Raw genomic sequence first — 17,585 nt, forward strand, 5'->3', positions numbered from 1 at the left:
TGAAAATTTTTTAACGTTTTTATTTTGATTATTATTAAAATTATTTTTATTTAAGAAAATATAATAATTTATAATATTAAATAAAATAGAAATAGTAATAAAAAAAAAGAAAGATAAAATTCATTTAATGGGTATTATTTGAGGAATAAAAGAATATTACTTTAGTAATAATATAAATTTGACATATTTATGTTATAAATTTAACTAATTCTTTCATTAGAAATAATTGCTAATTTACTATTAAGTGGTTTAAGAGACCAATACTTGCTTTCAGTCATCTAATGAAGAATAATTATTAATTCAATTAATAAAATTTTTAATAGAAATTCTTTCAATTACAATAGGTATAAATCTGTGATTTGACCCACAAATTTCAGAACATTGACCATAAAAAATTCCTGGGCGATTAATATAAAGATTTCCTTGATTGAGTCGACCAGGATTAGCATCAATTTTAACTCCTAGAGAAGGAATAGTTCATGAATGAATTACATCTGTTGCTGTAATTATAATACGAATTTGGTTATTTATAGGTAAAACAATACGATTATCAACATCTAATAAACGGAAATTTTTTATTTCTGAATTATTATATTGTATTATATAAGAATCAAATTCAATATTGTTAAAGTCAGAATATTCATAGCTTCAATATCATTGATGGCCAATAGATTTTAGAGTGATTAATGGATTATTAAGTTCATCTAATAAATATAAAAGACGAAGAGAAGGTAAAGCTACAAAAATTAGGGTAATAGCTGGAATAATTGTTCAAATTAATTCAATTATTTGACCTTCTAGTAAAAATCGATTAATATAATTATTGAAAAATAAGTTAATCATTAAATATCTAACTAAAATAGTAATCATAATTAAAATAACTAAGGTATGATCATGAAAAAAAATAATTTGTTCTATTAGGGGAGATGCTCCATTTTGGAGATTAAAATTAGATCAGGTTGCCATTTCTAAAAAAAGGATAATCCTTTATAAATGGGGTTTAAATCCATTACATATAATCTGCCATATTAGAAATTTCTTAAAATAGGAAGTTCATTATAAGAATGTTCTGCTGGGGGTAAATTTTGTAGTCAGTTCATAATAGAAGATGATATATTAAGGGAGAATAAAATTATTCGTTTATTAATTATTGATTCTCAAATAATTAATATTATTATTATTATAGATAATAAAGAAATATAAGAACCAAAAGAGGAAATGATATTTCAAGAAATGAAACTGTCAGGATAATCAGAATATCGACGAGGTATTCCTGCTAATCCTAAAAAATGTTGGGGAAAAAAGGTTAAATTTACTCCAATAAATATTGTAAAAAATTGAATTTTTAAAAGAAAAGGATTAAGGGAAAGGCCGGAAAATAAAAGATATCAGTGAATAAATCCTCCCATATTTGCAAATACAGCTCCTATAGATAAAACATAATGAAAATGAGCTACTACATAATAAGTATCATGAAGAGAAACATCAATAGATGAATTAGCTAAAATTACACCAGTTAATCCTCCAACAGTGAAAAGAAAAATAAATCCTAAACTTCATAAAATAGAAGGACTGTAATTAATTTGTGTTCCATGTAAAGTGGCAAGTCAACTGAAAATTTTAATTCCTGTAGGTACAGCAATAATTATTGTGGCTGAGGTAAAATAAGCTCGAGTATCAATATCTATTCCTACTGTAAATATATGATGAGCTCAAACAATAAATCCTAAAAGGCCAATTGCTATTATAGCATAAATTATTCCTAAACAACCAAAAGTTTCCTTTTTACCTCTTTCTTGAGAAATAATATGAGAGATTATTCCAAATCCAGGTAAAATTAAAATATAAACTTCAGGATGGCCAAAAAATCAAAATAAATGTTGATATAAGATAGGATCTCCTCCTCCAGCAGGATCAAAGAAAGAAGTATTAAGATTACGATCTGTAAGAAGTATAGTAATAGCTCCAGCTAAAACAGGAAGAGATAGAAGTAATAATAAAGCTGTAATACCTACTGCTCATACAAATAAAGGTATTTGATCGAAAGATATATTATTAACTCGTATATTAATAATCGTTGTAATAAAATTAATTGCCCCTAGAATAGAAGAAATTCCTGCTAAGTGTAAGAAAAAAATAGCTAGATCAACTGATCTGCCTCTATGTGCAATATTAGAAGAAAGAGGGGGGTAAACTGTTCATCCTGTACCTGCTCCATTTTCAACAATTCTTCTAGAAATTAATAAAGTTAAAGAAGGAGGTAAAAGTCAAAATCTTATATTATTTATTCGAGGGAAAGCTATATCAGGAGCTCCTAATATTAAAGGGACTAATCAATTACCAAATCCTCCGATTATAATTGGTATAACTATAAAAAAAATTATAATAAAAGCATGAGCTGTAACAATAGTTATAAATTTGATCATCTCCAATTAAAGAGCCAGGATTTCCTAATTCAATTCGAATTAATAAACTTAGGGAAGTGCCTAAAATTCCAGCTCAAATTCCAAAAATAAAATATAATGTTCCAATATCTTTATGATTAGTAGAATATAGTCATTTTCGCTAATAAAATGGCTGAAGTATGAGCGATAAATTGTAAATTTATTTATGACAAATAATCTCTTTTATTAATTAGGTCTTATAGTCAATAATGATGTAAAATTGCAAATTTTAAGGAGTAATTTTTTTTTACTAAGGCTTAAAGAATTTCTTTTTTTATAATTTTGAAGATTATTAGTTTATATAACTTAAAACCTTATATAAAAAAAAAGTTCTTAAGATTATTCCTAGTAAAGAAATTATACTTAATAAATTAATAATAAATATTGAGTTAATTTTAGAAAAAAATTTAAATCATTTTGTTTTTAGATAATTAAATATTAATGATGAATAAACAATTCGAATATAATAAAATAATAAAATTAAACTTATTATGATAAAAATAAAAGTAATAAAAAAAGTTGACTATTTAATAAAAAATTAATAATAATTCATTTAGGAAAAAATCCTAAAAATGGCGGTAATCCTCCTAATGATAAAAAATTAATTAAAAAAGAAATTTTAATTAAAGAATTTATATTAATTATAAATAATTGATTAATAAAATAAAAAATTAAAAAATTAAATAGAAAGCATATAATTCTAATTAAAAATGAATAAAAAATTAAATAAAATATTCATAAGTTTTCTCTAATTATTAAAGCTGCTAATATTCATCCTAAATTATTAATTGAGGAAAAAGATATAAGTTTTCGTAAAGATGTTTGGTTAAATCCTCCTAAAGCACCAATAATAGCATTAAGAATTATAATTATAATTAAAAAGTTATAATTTATATAATAAGACAATAAAATTATGGGGGAAATTTTTTGTCAAGTTATAATAATAAAACAATTAAATCATGATAATCCTTCAATAATATTGGGAAATCAAAAATGGAAAGGGGCTGATCCTATTTTTATTAATATAGAAGAATTAATTATAATAGATAAAAAATAATTAATTTCAAATCTTTTAATTATAATTATTTTAATTAAAATTGAAAATAAAAAATTAATAGAAGCAATTGCTTGAGTAAGGAAATATTTTAAAGCCGCTTCAGAAGATAAAAGATTTTTAGAATTAGAAATAAGGGGAATAAATCTAAGTAAATTAATTTCTAATCCAAGTCAAGAATTAGAAGAAATGGAAATTAAAGTTCTAACAAATAGAATAAAATAAAAAAATATTTTATTTGAATTAATATTTAGAAAAATTTATAATAGGGGGATTATAAAGAACTAAAAATTCAATTTATTAATATTTATATTTTAGTGTAAGAAGCACAATAATTTTTGATATTATTAGATATAGTTTGATTCAATAAATAATATAATAAAGGAAGAATTCTACATTATTTATCCTATCAGAATAATTTTAATTTTTATATTTATAAAAAATTAATGAGCAATGGTTAATAAATTATATTAAATAAGAAAAACAAATTAAATTTATTTATAAATTTTATTTATATGCGTATATATATATATATATATATATATATATATATATATATATATATATATATATATGTATATATTAAATATTTAATTAATTATTAATTTAAATGTTATAATAAATATTTAAATATATTAATAAATTAATAATATAAATAAGAAATTGTATTTTATAAATAATATAATATTAATTTTATATTATTTAATTAACATAGAAAAAAAAAGAAAAGAATAATAAATAAAATTTAATAATTTCTAATAAATATTTTAATATAAAAAAAAACTATGTGTCAAAATTAAATATATAAATAAATTTTTTATGGTTCAAATATTTTAATTTAAATTTGTTTTACATATAAATTTTAGTGTTAATTTTTAATTATTTTAATAATTTTAAAATTAAAATATAGTAGTAATTAAAATTAAAAATTTAAGAAATTAAGATTTAGTATTATTTAATAATTATTAACAAATTTTGTGCCAGCAGTTGCGGTTATACAAAAAATAATTTAAATTTTATCAGTATATAATTAATATTATTTTAAAGAAAATAGATAATTAATTGTTAAGTGAAATTTTAATAAATTAAAATTTTCATTATAAAATATGAATTATTAAATTTTTTCAAAAACTAGGATTAGATACCCTATTATTAAAAATTAAATTTAAAATACTAAAATAGTATATAATTATTTATAAAAACTTAAATAATTTGGCGGTATTTTAGTTCATTTAGAGTAATCTGTTTATTAATTGATAATCCACGAATAAATTTACTTAATTATTTAATTTTGTATATCGTTGTTAAAAAAATATTTTTTTATAAAAATAATATTTTAAAATTTAAATAAAAAATTAATTCAGATCAAGATGCAGATTATAATTAAGAATATAATGGATTACAATAAGAAATAATTAAATGGATAATATTTTTTAAAAAATATTGGAAGGTGGATTTAAATGTAATTTTATTTAGTTTAATAAAATGATTTTAAATTAAAATATGTACATATTGCCCGTCGCTTTCATTTATAAATTGAAATAAGTCGTAACAAAGTAGAGGTACTGGAAAGTGTTTCTAGAAAGAACAAATTAGAGCTTGAAAAAGTATTTCATTTACATTGAAAAGATATTATATTAATAATTAATTTGAGGGGGAAAAATTAATAAATAAAAAAATAATAATTTTTTTTTAAATATAGATATTTAATGGGGGTTAAAGTATTTATAAAGAAAAAATTAAAAATTTTATAGTGAATTAATATTGTAAAATAAATTTTAAATATTTGAAAATTAATCAAAATAAAAGTAAATTTAATTTATTGTATCTTGTGTATCAGAGTTTATTAATAAAAAATTTTATGAAAAAAAATTCTCGAATTTAAAAGAGTTAATTAATTATAAAAGTTAATGTTGAATAATTATTTTTAATAATTAATTAGAAATGAAATGTTAATCGTTTTAAATATAACTAGTTTTTTTAGAAAAAAATTTAATTTAAAATATTTTATTATATAATTTTTATTAATTAAATTTTTATTAAAAATATTCAATATTTTAAGGGATAAGCTTTAAAATAAAATGTTATAATATAAATTAAACTTATAATTTAAAATTTTAGAATTTATATTGTTAATAAATTCTAATTTTTTATTAATAATTTAATTTATTTTAAAATTAAATATTTAATTTTTTATAAAAAATAATTTATAATTAAATAAAAATTAATTATATTGATAAAATTAGTATATTTAAATATAGATAATAAATTTATATTTATGAAAAATTAAGTAAAGGAATTAGGCAAAAATTGATATTCACTTGTTTATCAAAAACATGTCTTTTTGAAAATAATATAAAGTCTAATCTGCCCACTGATAAATTATTAAAGGGCTGCAGTATTTTGACTGTACAAAGGTAGCATAATCAATAGTCTCCTAATTGGTGACTTGTATGAAAGATTGGATGAGATATAAGCTGTCTCTACTTAATTTATAAAATTTATTTTTTTAGTTAAAAAGCTAAAATAATTTTAAAAGACGAGAACACCCTGTAGAGTTTTATAATTTAATTAATTAATTATTAATATATAAATTTTAAAATTAGAATTAATTAAATTATTTTATTGGGGTGATAGAAAAATTAAATAAACTTTTTTTAAAATATAACATTGATTTATGATTTAATGATCCATTAATAATGATTATAAGAAAAAATTACCTTAGGGATAACAGCGTATTTTTTTTTTAATTCTTATAAGAAAAAAAGTTTGCGACCTCGATGTTGGATTAAGATAAAATTTAAATGCAAAAGTTTAAAATTTTTGATCTGTTCGATCATTAAAATCTTACATGATCTGAGTTCAAATCGGTGTGAGCCAGGTTGGTTTCTATCTTTAGAAAATTATAATATTTTAGTACGAAAGGATCAAATATTAAAAATAATTTTTATAAAATGAATGTTATTAATAAATTAATAACTATTTTGGCAGAAAAAATGTAATGATTTTAGAAGTCATGAATATATAATTATTTATATATATATAGTAAATGATGATAAAAGATATAATATTATTTATTATTGGGATATTAATTATAATTATTGGTTTTTTAGTAGGAGTTGCTTTTTTAACTTTATTAGAACGTAAAGTTTTAGGCTATATTCAAATTCGAAAAGGACCTAATAAAGTTGGTTTTATGGGAATTTTACAGCCTTTTTCTGATACTATTAAATTATTTACTAAGGAGCATACTTTCCCTAATTATTCTAATTAAATATCTTATTATTTTTCTCCTTTTATTAGATTTATTATTTCTTTGATATTATGAATATTAATTCCTGTTGTAGTAATTTGAAATTGCCGCGTTCTCAACTTCTCACTACGTCATGACGTTTGACTGTTTTGTTAAACGTCCTTGCCGCCCTCTCTGCTATAAAAGGTTTTGCTAATGTGTATTATTCTGTTAAATAAATAAGTAATTAAGTATAAAGCCTATTAATTACATCAGGTTATGGGCCCAGAACGTAATCTGTTTGTAATAAGTATCAGTGAGAAGTAATATCAGTGAAATAACGATATACAAAGTCGCCGGTCATTAAAACTGACACGACATAACCTAAAGCCGCGTGGTTTGTGTAGAAAAATATTTTTTATACAAAATGTCTTCAAATACAATGACTCTTATCGAAAAGTTAAGTGGTCGAGATAATTACAATACATGGAGATTTGCCGTGATGACGTATTTACAACATGAAGACCTCTGGTGCTGTATCGAAAATAATGGCGAACCTGTTGATTCAAAGCTCGACCTGAAAGCAAAGGCAAAAATTATATTGTTGGTTGACTCAGTGAATTACATACATATACAAGAGGCAAAAACGGCAAAAGAAGTGTGGACCAATTTACAAAAAGCTTTTGACGACAAAGGGTTGACAAGGCGCGTGGGCTTATTGAGAGATATGATTACAACGACGTTAGAAAATTGTCAAAATGTTGAAGATTACGTTAACAGAATAATGAGTGCAGCACATAAACTTCGAAACATATCATTTGACATCAATGATGAGTGGCTGGGTACATTACTCCTTGCTGGATTACCCGAAGTCTACAAGCCAATGATTATGGCCCTCGAAAGTTCTGGTGTGCCGATTACAGCAGACTCTGTAAAGACTAAGCTCTTACAAGAAATAAAGAGCTCCGAGTCAGTAGCATTGTATGCAAGTAAGTCAAGTAAATATAAACAAAAGGACTCTGATAGTTCTCCGAAGTTTAATAAAGGTCCCCGTTGTTTCAAATGCAACCGTTATGGTCACATAAGTAAAAATTGCAAAACAAAGAAAAAGGACCAAGGCAAATAAACTGGATATGTCGCTGTGTTCTCGGCATCCAGTGCAGCAAATGACAGTAAGAGCTGGTTTGTTGATTCAGGAGCGTCCATGCATATGACAATGAGGCAGGACTGGCTATACGATGAATCATCACCTCCAATTACAATTGATAAAATGCTTAAAGTGAAGAGCTGTGGAAAAATAGATCTGCCTATATGTAATAGTGTAGGACAAACACAAACCATACAATTAACCAATGTGTTGTATGTGCCTGAGTTAGCAAGCAATCTTCTCTCCGTGAGTCAGCTGATAAAGAAAGAATGTTCTGTACAGTTTAGTAACAATGACTGTAAAATATTCAACAAATCTCAAAAAGAAGTAGTAGCTTGTGAATTAGTGAATAACATGTATCGTCTGAACTTAACTAGTGCACAAGCATATGCATGTGATACAAAGGAAAGTGACAGCTACTTATGGCATCAAAGGATGGCTCATCTCAATATGACTGATCTGAACAAACTCTCCAAATGTGCAGAAGGTGTCAAGCTTACTGACAATAAGCTGGATATGATATGTGAATTTTGTCAAGAAGGAAAACAGTCCCGGCTGCCGTTTCCTAAGGAAGGTTCTCGTGCTAAGAAGGCTCTAGAACTTATACATTCCGATATCTGTGGGCCACTGGAGGTGAAATCAGTTGGAGGAGCGCAATATTTCCTCACATTTGTGGATGACTATACCAGGAAAGTATTTATTTATTTACTTAAAAACAAGTCTGAAGTATTTAATAAATTTAAAGACTTTAAAGCATTTGTGGAAAATCAACTTGAATGCAAAATAAAGAAATTAAGAACTGATAATGGAAGAGAGTATCTAAGTAACGAGTTTATTAAATACATGCAAAATTGTGGCATTATACATGAAACTTCTAATCCATATACCCCACAACAAAATGGGTTAGCGGAACGTATAACCCTTACATTGATGGAGAGAGCTCGCTGTATGTTGCTTAATGCTAATTTACAGAAACACTACTGGGCTGAAGCAGTGGCGACAGCTGCGTACATAACGAACCGCTGTCCAACAAGATCCATTTCATACGCTACACCTGAGGAGTTATGGTCCGGGAAGAAGCCAAATTTGAAGCACCTTAGAATCTTTGGATGTGAAGTCATGGTTCATGTTCCTGATGCTAAACATCAAAAACTGGATCCTAAGGCAAGAAAAATGATATTTATTGGCTACTCAGAAGTCACTAAAGGTTACAGACTATTAGATACTAAAACAAGAAAAATTCTTATCAGTAGAGATGTTGTATTTCTGGAAAATTCTGTACAAAGAAAATATTGTATGGTTCCGCTAACAGAAAATAATAATAATGTTAAAATATGTGCTGATGAAACAAAGAACATTGATGAATCTGTTGAGCTAACAAATCAAAGCACAAGAGAGTTAAATAACTCATCTGTAACATTATCCGATAATGATGAAGAAGAAACATTCTTCTCCGATGATAATCCTGCATATGTACCTGAAAAAGAAATAAATATTAGTGGACCTAGTAATATAACACTTAGAAATAGAAATAGTAAATATGAAACTAATACTTACCTCTGTCAAGGTGGAGAACACGAAGAAAATGATACTCCAATAACTTACCGAGAGGCTCTGTCATCAGTGGATAAAGATAAGTGGAAAAAGTCTATAGAAGAAGAGTTGCAAGCACACAGTAAGAATGAAACATGGGAGTTGGTGAAAAAGCCAGATAGAGTGAGAACTATTGGCTGTAAGTGGGTTTTCAAAGTGAAAGATACACCATCGGGACTACTGTATAAATCAAGGTTATGTGCCATGGGCTGCTCACAGAAACACCAGGTTGATTACACAGAAACATTCTCACCAACTGTCAGGTATGACTCTGTAAGAGTTTTGCTTTCTAAAGTGTGTCAGGATAACTTGCAAATGATACAGTTTGATATTAAAACTGCTTTTCTCTATGGATCCATAACTGAAGATATCTATATGAATCCACCAGATGGTTTAGATGTACCTGAAGGGCATGTTTGTAAACTTAAAAGGTCATTATATGGGTTAAAACAAGCACCCAGGTGCTGGAATCAAACATTTGATTCTGTTTTAAAGAAATTTGGTTTCACCAATAGTCACTCAGACAAGTGTATCTATATTGGTCAGTTAAATGGTAGTAAGGTGTACCTAATACTGTATGTGGATGATGGACTAATAATTTCCAAAGATAAAAGTGTGTTAAACAAAGTTATTGATGATTTAAAAGTAAATTTTGAAATAAAAGTATGTGAACCTAAAAACTTTGTTGGCCTAGAAATTGAGAAAGGAGAAAACTACATATTTCTACATCAGACCACATATATAATACAAAAATTGCTGAATAAATTTAGTATGACTAATGTCAATGGGAACAGTACACCAGTAGAGACAGGTATCAAATTAGAAAAGAATACATCGGAGCTAGATAGAAACATTCCATATAGAGAAGCTGTGGGCTCCTTGATGCATCTAGCTATAGTCAGCAGGCCTGACATAATGTTTGCGGTTAGCTTAGTCAGCCGATATCTGGATGGTTATGATAGTACTCACTGGAATGCCGTAAAACGAATAATGAAGTACCTCAAAGAAACTAGTGATTATGGTCTGTACTATACACCTTCACAAAATAATACACTAGAATGTTATTGTGATTCTGACTACGCTAATGATGCTGAAACAAGAAGATCAATGACAGGATATGTATTCATTAAGAATGGTGCTGCTGTTACTTGGGCCAGTCAACGTCAGCAAACTATAGCACTATCTACAACTGAAGCAGAGTTTATGGCTGCCTGTAGTGCTACAAAGGAAGTTATTTGGTTAAAGAGACTTTTGTTAGATATAGATGAATATAATCAGGATTCTGTAACACTTAACATAGATATTCAAAGTGCAATATCTGTCATAAAAAATGAAAATTATCATAAACGATGTAAACACATAGATATTAAATACAAGTTTGTTAAAGAGAAATATGAAAGTACAGATATTGATCTAAAGTATATAAGTAGTAATGAACAAAGGGCTGATATATTTACTAAACCCTTATGTAAAAGTAAATTTAAATATCTAAGAAGTAAATTAGGTATTAGGAAAATGTAACTGTACTTATAAAACTTGATTCTGTAATACTTTGTTTAGTAATACTATGTATGTATAAAGTAACTTAACCTATTGTTTTTGTTAGTTACTATTATTTGTTTCACTTTACAATGAGGAACGCTGTAATTTGGAGAGAGTGTTGTAGTAATTTGAAATTGCCGCGTTCTCAACTTCTCACTACGTCATGACGTTTGACTGTTTTGTTAAACGTCCTTGCCGCCCTCTCTGCTATAAAAGGTTTTGCTAATGTGTATTATTCTGTTAAATAAATAAGTAATTAAGTATAAAGCCTATTAATTACATCAATTCCTTATTATTTTAATATAATTAGATTTAATTGAGGAATTTTATTTTTTTTATGTTGTACTAGTTTAGGAGTTTATACTGTTATAGTTGCTGGATGATCTTCTAATTCTAATTATGCTTTATTGGGGGGTTTACGAGCGGTTGCTCAAACTATTTCTTATGAAGTTAGATTAGCTTTAATTATATTATCAAGAATAATTTTAATTATAGATTTTAATTTAATATCATTTTTTTTTATCAGGAAATAATTTGATTTTTATTTTTAATAATTCCTTTAAGATTATGTTGAATATCATCAAGATTAGCTAAAACTAATCGAACTCCTTTTGATTTTGCTGAAGGAGAAAGAGAATTAGTATCTGGATTTAATATTGAATATAGAAGAGGGGGATTTGCTTTAATTTTTTTAGCGGAATATTCTAGAATTTTATTTATAAGATTATTATTTATTTTAATATATATAGGGGGTTATAGACTTAGATTACATTTTATTTAAAATTAGTTTTTATTTCTTTTTTTATTTATTTGAGTGCGAGGAACTTTACCTTGATATCGTTATGATAAAATAATATATTTATCTTGAAAAGGTTATTTACCTATTTCGTTAAATTTTTTATTATTTTTTATTGGGGTAAAATTTTTTTTAAATTAAATAATATTTTTAGTATAAATTAATATAATAAGTATTCTTTCTTAAGTTTTCAAAACAAATGCTTATACAAGCTCATTAATTTAAATATTAATTAAAAATTAAGTTATCTCAAAATTTGTTAATAATAGGATTAATAATAAAATAAGAAAAGTATATAATAGTTAATAATTGGCCAGTAATAATGTAAGGGTCTTCAACTGGGCGTGCCCCAATTCAAGTTAATAAAAAAATAGTAATAATTATAATTCAGAAAATAATTTGATTAATAGGATAGAATTGAATTCCTTGTATTTTTTTATTAAATGTAAATGGTAAGATAATTAAAATTAAAATAGATATGACTAAAGCAATTACTCCTCCTAATTTATAAGGGATAGATCGTAAAATTGAATAAGCGAATAAGAAATATCATTCAGGTTGAATATGGATAGGAGTTACTAATGGATTAGCAGGAATAAAATTATCTGGATCTCCTAATAAATAAGGATTAGTTAAAGTTAAAAGAGTTAATAATAAAATTAAAGTAATGAATCCAATTAAATCCTTAAATGTAAAAAATGGGTGAAAAGGAATTTTATCTAAATTACTATTAATTCCTAATGGATTATTAGATCCTGTTTGATGTAAGAATAAAAGGTGAATTATTGTTAATATAAGAATAATAAAAGGAAATAAAAAATGGAAAGAATAAGATCGAGTTAAAGTAGCATTATCTACTGCAAATCCTCCTCAAATTCAATTTACTAATATAGTTCCTAAACAAGGAATAGCTGAAAGAAGATTTGTAATAACAGTCCTTCCTAGATGTCCTTCTCGCTATTCTTCGCTCTCTTAACGTCTCTCCTCTTGCTTTGGCGTGGTTTGAGTCTTACCTTCGTGGTCGTTCTCAGCGGATCCACTCTGATGATGTCTCCTCAGACTGGTGCGATCTCGGTGCGGGTGTGCCGCAGGGTGGTGTACTGTCACCACTCCTGTTTTCCGTTTATATAAACACAGTCACCACTGTAATTTTGTCTAACTTCCATCTTTATGCAGACGACTTGCAGATCTATCGGCATTTTAAAATCTCTGATCTTGATGATGCTATTGCTCTTATCAATACCGATCTGGAGCGGATCTCTACTTGGGCTAAGTCATTCGGACTAGTAGTAAACCCGAAAAAGTCACAGGCTTTGCTTATTGGGAGCGCATATATGTATAAGCGTCTTGGCGCTGTCACTGCTATCCGTCCATTGCTTTACGATGGCGTTATTATACCTTTTAGCAAATCTGCAAAGAATCTTGGGGTAATCATCGATTCCAATTTGTCTTGGCTCCCGCACGTCAATGAGGTCAGCAAAAAATACATTTTTCACTTCACTCGCTCAAAATCTCAGTATTCATAATAAATTCCTCGTCCAATATGTAAATAAATACAAATAAAAAAAAAGAAGCTCCATTGGCATGTAATGTTCGATTAATCAACCATAATTTACATTTCGACAAATATAATTAACACTATAAAATGCTATTTCAATATTTGCTGTATAATATATAGTTAAAAATAAACCTGTTAAAATTTGGATAATGAGACATAAAGCTAAAAGAGACCCAAAATTTCATCAAATAGAAATATTGGAAGGAGAAGGAAGATCAATTAATGAACCGTTAATAATTTTAAGTAAAGGATGGGTTTTTCGTAAGGTTAAAAATTTATTTATCATTAGAAATTAGATGAACGAAGTGGGCCAAAAAAAATATTTGTAATTTTTACTACTGCTACGAGTGTAATAAATAAGTAAATAATTATTATTGTTATTAAAAAATATGTTTGATTATTGTATAATTTAGATAAGTTAATTTTATTTTCATTATTAAAAAAATATAAGGATTAAGAATATCATTTATTTCATAATTGAAAAAAAAATTAAGTCAATTTATATTATATATATATATATTATTGAAATAATGAAAATAATAGTGGAAAAAAGTAGAAAAATATTTTTAAATAAATATTAATGTTAAATATTTCATTAGAAGCAATTCTAGAAACATAAATAAATAAAACTAATAATCCTCCTAAAAATACTAGGAATAAAATATAAGAAAATCAATAAGTGTTTAATAATATGCCAGATAATATACAAGTAAATTAAGTTCGAATAAGAATTATTAATCCTATTGATAAAGGATGATTTAAAAATAATATAATAAAAGAAAATAATATAATTATTAATGAAATAAAAATTTTAATGATATCAAAGAATATTTTAATAAAAATTATAATTTTGGAGATTATAGATAAAGAAATTCTTTTTCTTTGTAGTTTTTAAAGAAAAGACTTATTTTTGATTTACAAGACCAATGTTTTATTTAAACTATAAAAACTACTAATGATAATAAATATGATAATAGTTATTTTAATTATATTTATTTTTGGGAATATAATTTTTGCTTCTTAGCATAAACATTTATTAATTGTTTTATTAAGTTTAGAATTTATTGTTTTAAGATTTTTTTTTATTACTTTTAATAATATAGAAAATGATACTTATATAATAATAGTTTTTTTTATTATTTTCAGTATGCGAAGGAGCTTTAGGTTTATCAATTTTAGTTTCTATAATTCGTACTCATGGTAATGATTATTTTCAAAGATTTAATTTATTATAAAAATGATAAAATTTTTATTTATAATAATTTTTATAATTCCTTTATGTTTTTTAAAATATATATTTTGAATGGTTCAAATAATAATAATAGTGATTATATTTTTATTTATAAATTTAAGTATTAATATTTATATTTTAGATATTTAAGATATATAATAGGTTGTGATTTAATTTCATATGGGTTAATTTTACTAAGAATTTGAATTTGTTTATTGATAATTATAGCAAGAGAAAATTTGAATAAAATAAAATTTTACTCAAATTTTTTTTATTCAATGTTGTAATTTTATTAATTATATTATATTTAATTTTTAGTGTAATAAATTTATTTTTATTTTATTTATTTTTTGAATGAAGATTAATTCCTACTTTATTATTAATTATTGGATGAGGTTATCAACCTGAACGAATTCAAGCAGGAGCTTATTTATTATTTTATACTTTATTTGTTTCTTTGCCTATATTAATAGTGTGATGTGGAAAAACGTTTATTTAATTATTAAAACAATTTGTGCGCGGAAAATGAATAATTCGCCTACGCGCGGTTGCGCATCGAACCATGGCTCAAATCCGACTCTCTGGAACTCCAACGGCCGCGGGCGCACGTGCTGCGCGTCTTGGCTACCTGCCAAGAGCAAGCAAGAGCGCGTATCGTGCACGCCGTGCGAGTGAGCGAGACGAGTGGGCGAGACAAACAAAAGGTTAAGCGTTGTGACGACGTCCGCGGGAACTTTCACATCTGGCGGCTTTTTTATATAGCAGTATTATTACATACTCCCCCTTTTGACCAGGACCAGTGACCTCACAACTGGTCAAACCGACACAAGCTTTCGCGGTCGGCCGCGAGGACGTTTTGGAGCCACAGGCTCAGGAATCACAGTGCATTCACCCTCTCGCGAATGATAGCGTCTTAAGTCAGAGACATGATACTTCCCAATGGTAATGTCGGACTTATCAGGAAACGCTAACAGGTACGTAGTTGGGCTAACTTTCTTCTGAACGACGTAAGGCCCGTCTCGTTTAGGTACGAACTTAGCGCTGACACCTTTTGCAGAGTTGCTGAGAACGTGCGTTTTCATCAATACGAGGTCGCCGACGTCGAGACTGTCACTTTTACGAATTTTATCTTTAACAGCTTTGCGGAGGTCTTGTTGGTGTTCAATACTTTCTTTGCTGGACTGGAGAGTATCTGCGAGTCTTAGCAGATAAGGTGTGATTTGCGGCACGTAGTTCTCCGCTTCGACAACTGCACGCAAGTCCGTCTGAGCTGCAATTGGTGAGCGAAGTTCGCGAGCAAAAGTCAGGTATGCAGGAGTCTGTTGGGTTGCTTTTGTCAACGATGTGTTTAAAGCGAAACGAATAAATGGCAGAGCTTCAGGCCATTTTTGATGGTGATTTTCCACGAGGATAGCCATTTGCACCTTAAGGTCCCTGTTCTTCCTCTCCACAGGATTCGCTTCTGGATGATACAGGGGCACCAGATTCTGCTTAACACCCAAAACAAACATGGCTTTCTGCATAACATCGGCGACGAATTGGACACCATTGTCAGAAATTAATCGCCTAGGAACACCAAAACGAAGGAAAACCTCTATCAAGATCTTAGCACAAGCTTCAGCAGTAGCTTCAGTAAGCGCAAACAGCTCTACCCACTTACTGGTGGTGTCTTCGACGATAAGGACCCAACGTTCACCCTTGGGACCCTTAGGAAGTGGACCGAACAAATCTACTGCTACAACTTCGAAGCGCTGTGCGGGTACTGGAGTCTGCAACAAGCCTGAAGGCTTCTCATTCGAAGGCTTGTAACGCTGACATTCAGTACAAGAATTGAGATACTCCGCTACAAAACGACGCATTCCAGGAATATAGAACCACTGGGAAATACGGTGCAAAGTCCTATCAACACCACCGTGACCAGCTGTTGCAGCGTCGTGACATTCAACCATAACTTGCTTCCGACGGTTGACTGGTACAACAAGCTGCGGTTCATCCGTTTCTGCTTCCGTATATCGGTAAAGTATCCCCTTTGACATATGATAACCTCTATCTGTCCACCTACAAATCTCCACTTCTTCCTTTCCCTCCAGGCCCAGGATAATCTTCGCGATTTCAGGATCTGCGAGCTGATCTTCACGAAGAGCGGTTGCCTCCCATCGTGGCGTTTCAACCACCACCGAACAGACGCCACAAGTGTCTCGAGTCTCCTCAACGCATGGCGGTCGACTGAGCGAATCTGCGATGACGTTTGCCTTTCCTGGGGTGTAGTCCACTTGGAGATCGAAAGACTGCAACTTCATAGCCCAACGGACCAATCTACCTGCAGAAGACTTCAAGGTTAGTAACCACTTCAGGGGCTGGTGGTCGCTGGCGACGCGCACGGGATGACCATCGATGTAGCCGCGGAACTTCTCGATTGCCCACACAACTGCAAGAGCTTCGCGCTCGGTGCTTGAGTAGTTTCGTTCCGCCGAAGTCAGAAGGCGGCTGGCGTACGCGATCGGACGCTCCTCGCGCGGCGACTCCCCCTGCAAGAGAGCTGCACCTAAAGCATAGCTGCTCGAGTCAGTCCTAAGCACAAAAGGAAGACTATAATCTGGCTGGATGAGGATTGGAGGAGAGGTAAGTGATTTCTTAAGTTCCAAGAACGCGGTGACTTGAGCTTCGCCCCACAACCAAGACTGATCTTTCTTCGTCAGCATAGTCAACGGTTGCGCAACCTTTGCGAAGTTCGGCACGAACTTGCGGAACCACGAGCACGTCTGTAAGAAGGATTTCAAGTGCTTCACATTCGTCGGCTCGTTCATATCGACAATGGCGCTGATTTTGTCAGGGTCCGGCGATAGCCCTTGAGACGAAATCACGTGACCTAGATACTTAACACTTTCTCTAGCAAACACGCATTTAGCTCGATTGGCGCACAGGCTGAAGATACGAAGGCGATCGAAAACAGCTCGAAGATCCCGTAGATGCTGAGCAAAGTTTTCA

General features: G+C 28.6%; 2 pseudogenes; one reads left to right on the forward strand and one right to left on the reverse strand.

Annotated features, from left to right (window-relative positions):
- Positions 1-2,895: 2,895 nt before the first annotated feature.
- LOC137927500 (NADH-ubiquinone oxidoreductase chain 2-like) lies at positions 2,896-3,710 on the reverse strand (annotated as a pseudogene).
- Positions 3,711-6,547: 2,837 nt separating this feature from the next.
- Positions 6,548-11,928, forward strand: LOC137927527 (NADH-ubiquinone oxidoreductase chain 1-like; annotated as a pseudogene).
- The last annotated feature ends 5,657 nt before the right edge of the window (positions 11,929-17,585 follow it).

This window comes from Battus philenor, unplaced genomic scaffold, assembly GCF_028537555.1.
Source record: "Battus philenor isolate CCGP_79_NKW_IND1 unplaced genomic scaffold, ilBatPhil1.0.hap1 SCAF_31, whole genome shotgun sequence".
NCBI classification, from domain to species: Eukaryota; Metazoa; Arthropoda; class Insecta; order Lepidoptera; family Papilionidae; genus Battus; species Battus philenor.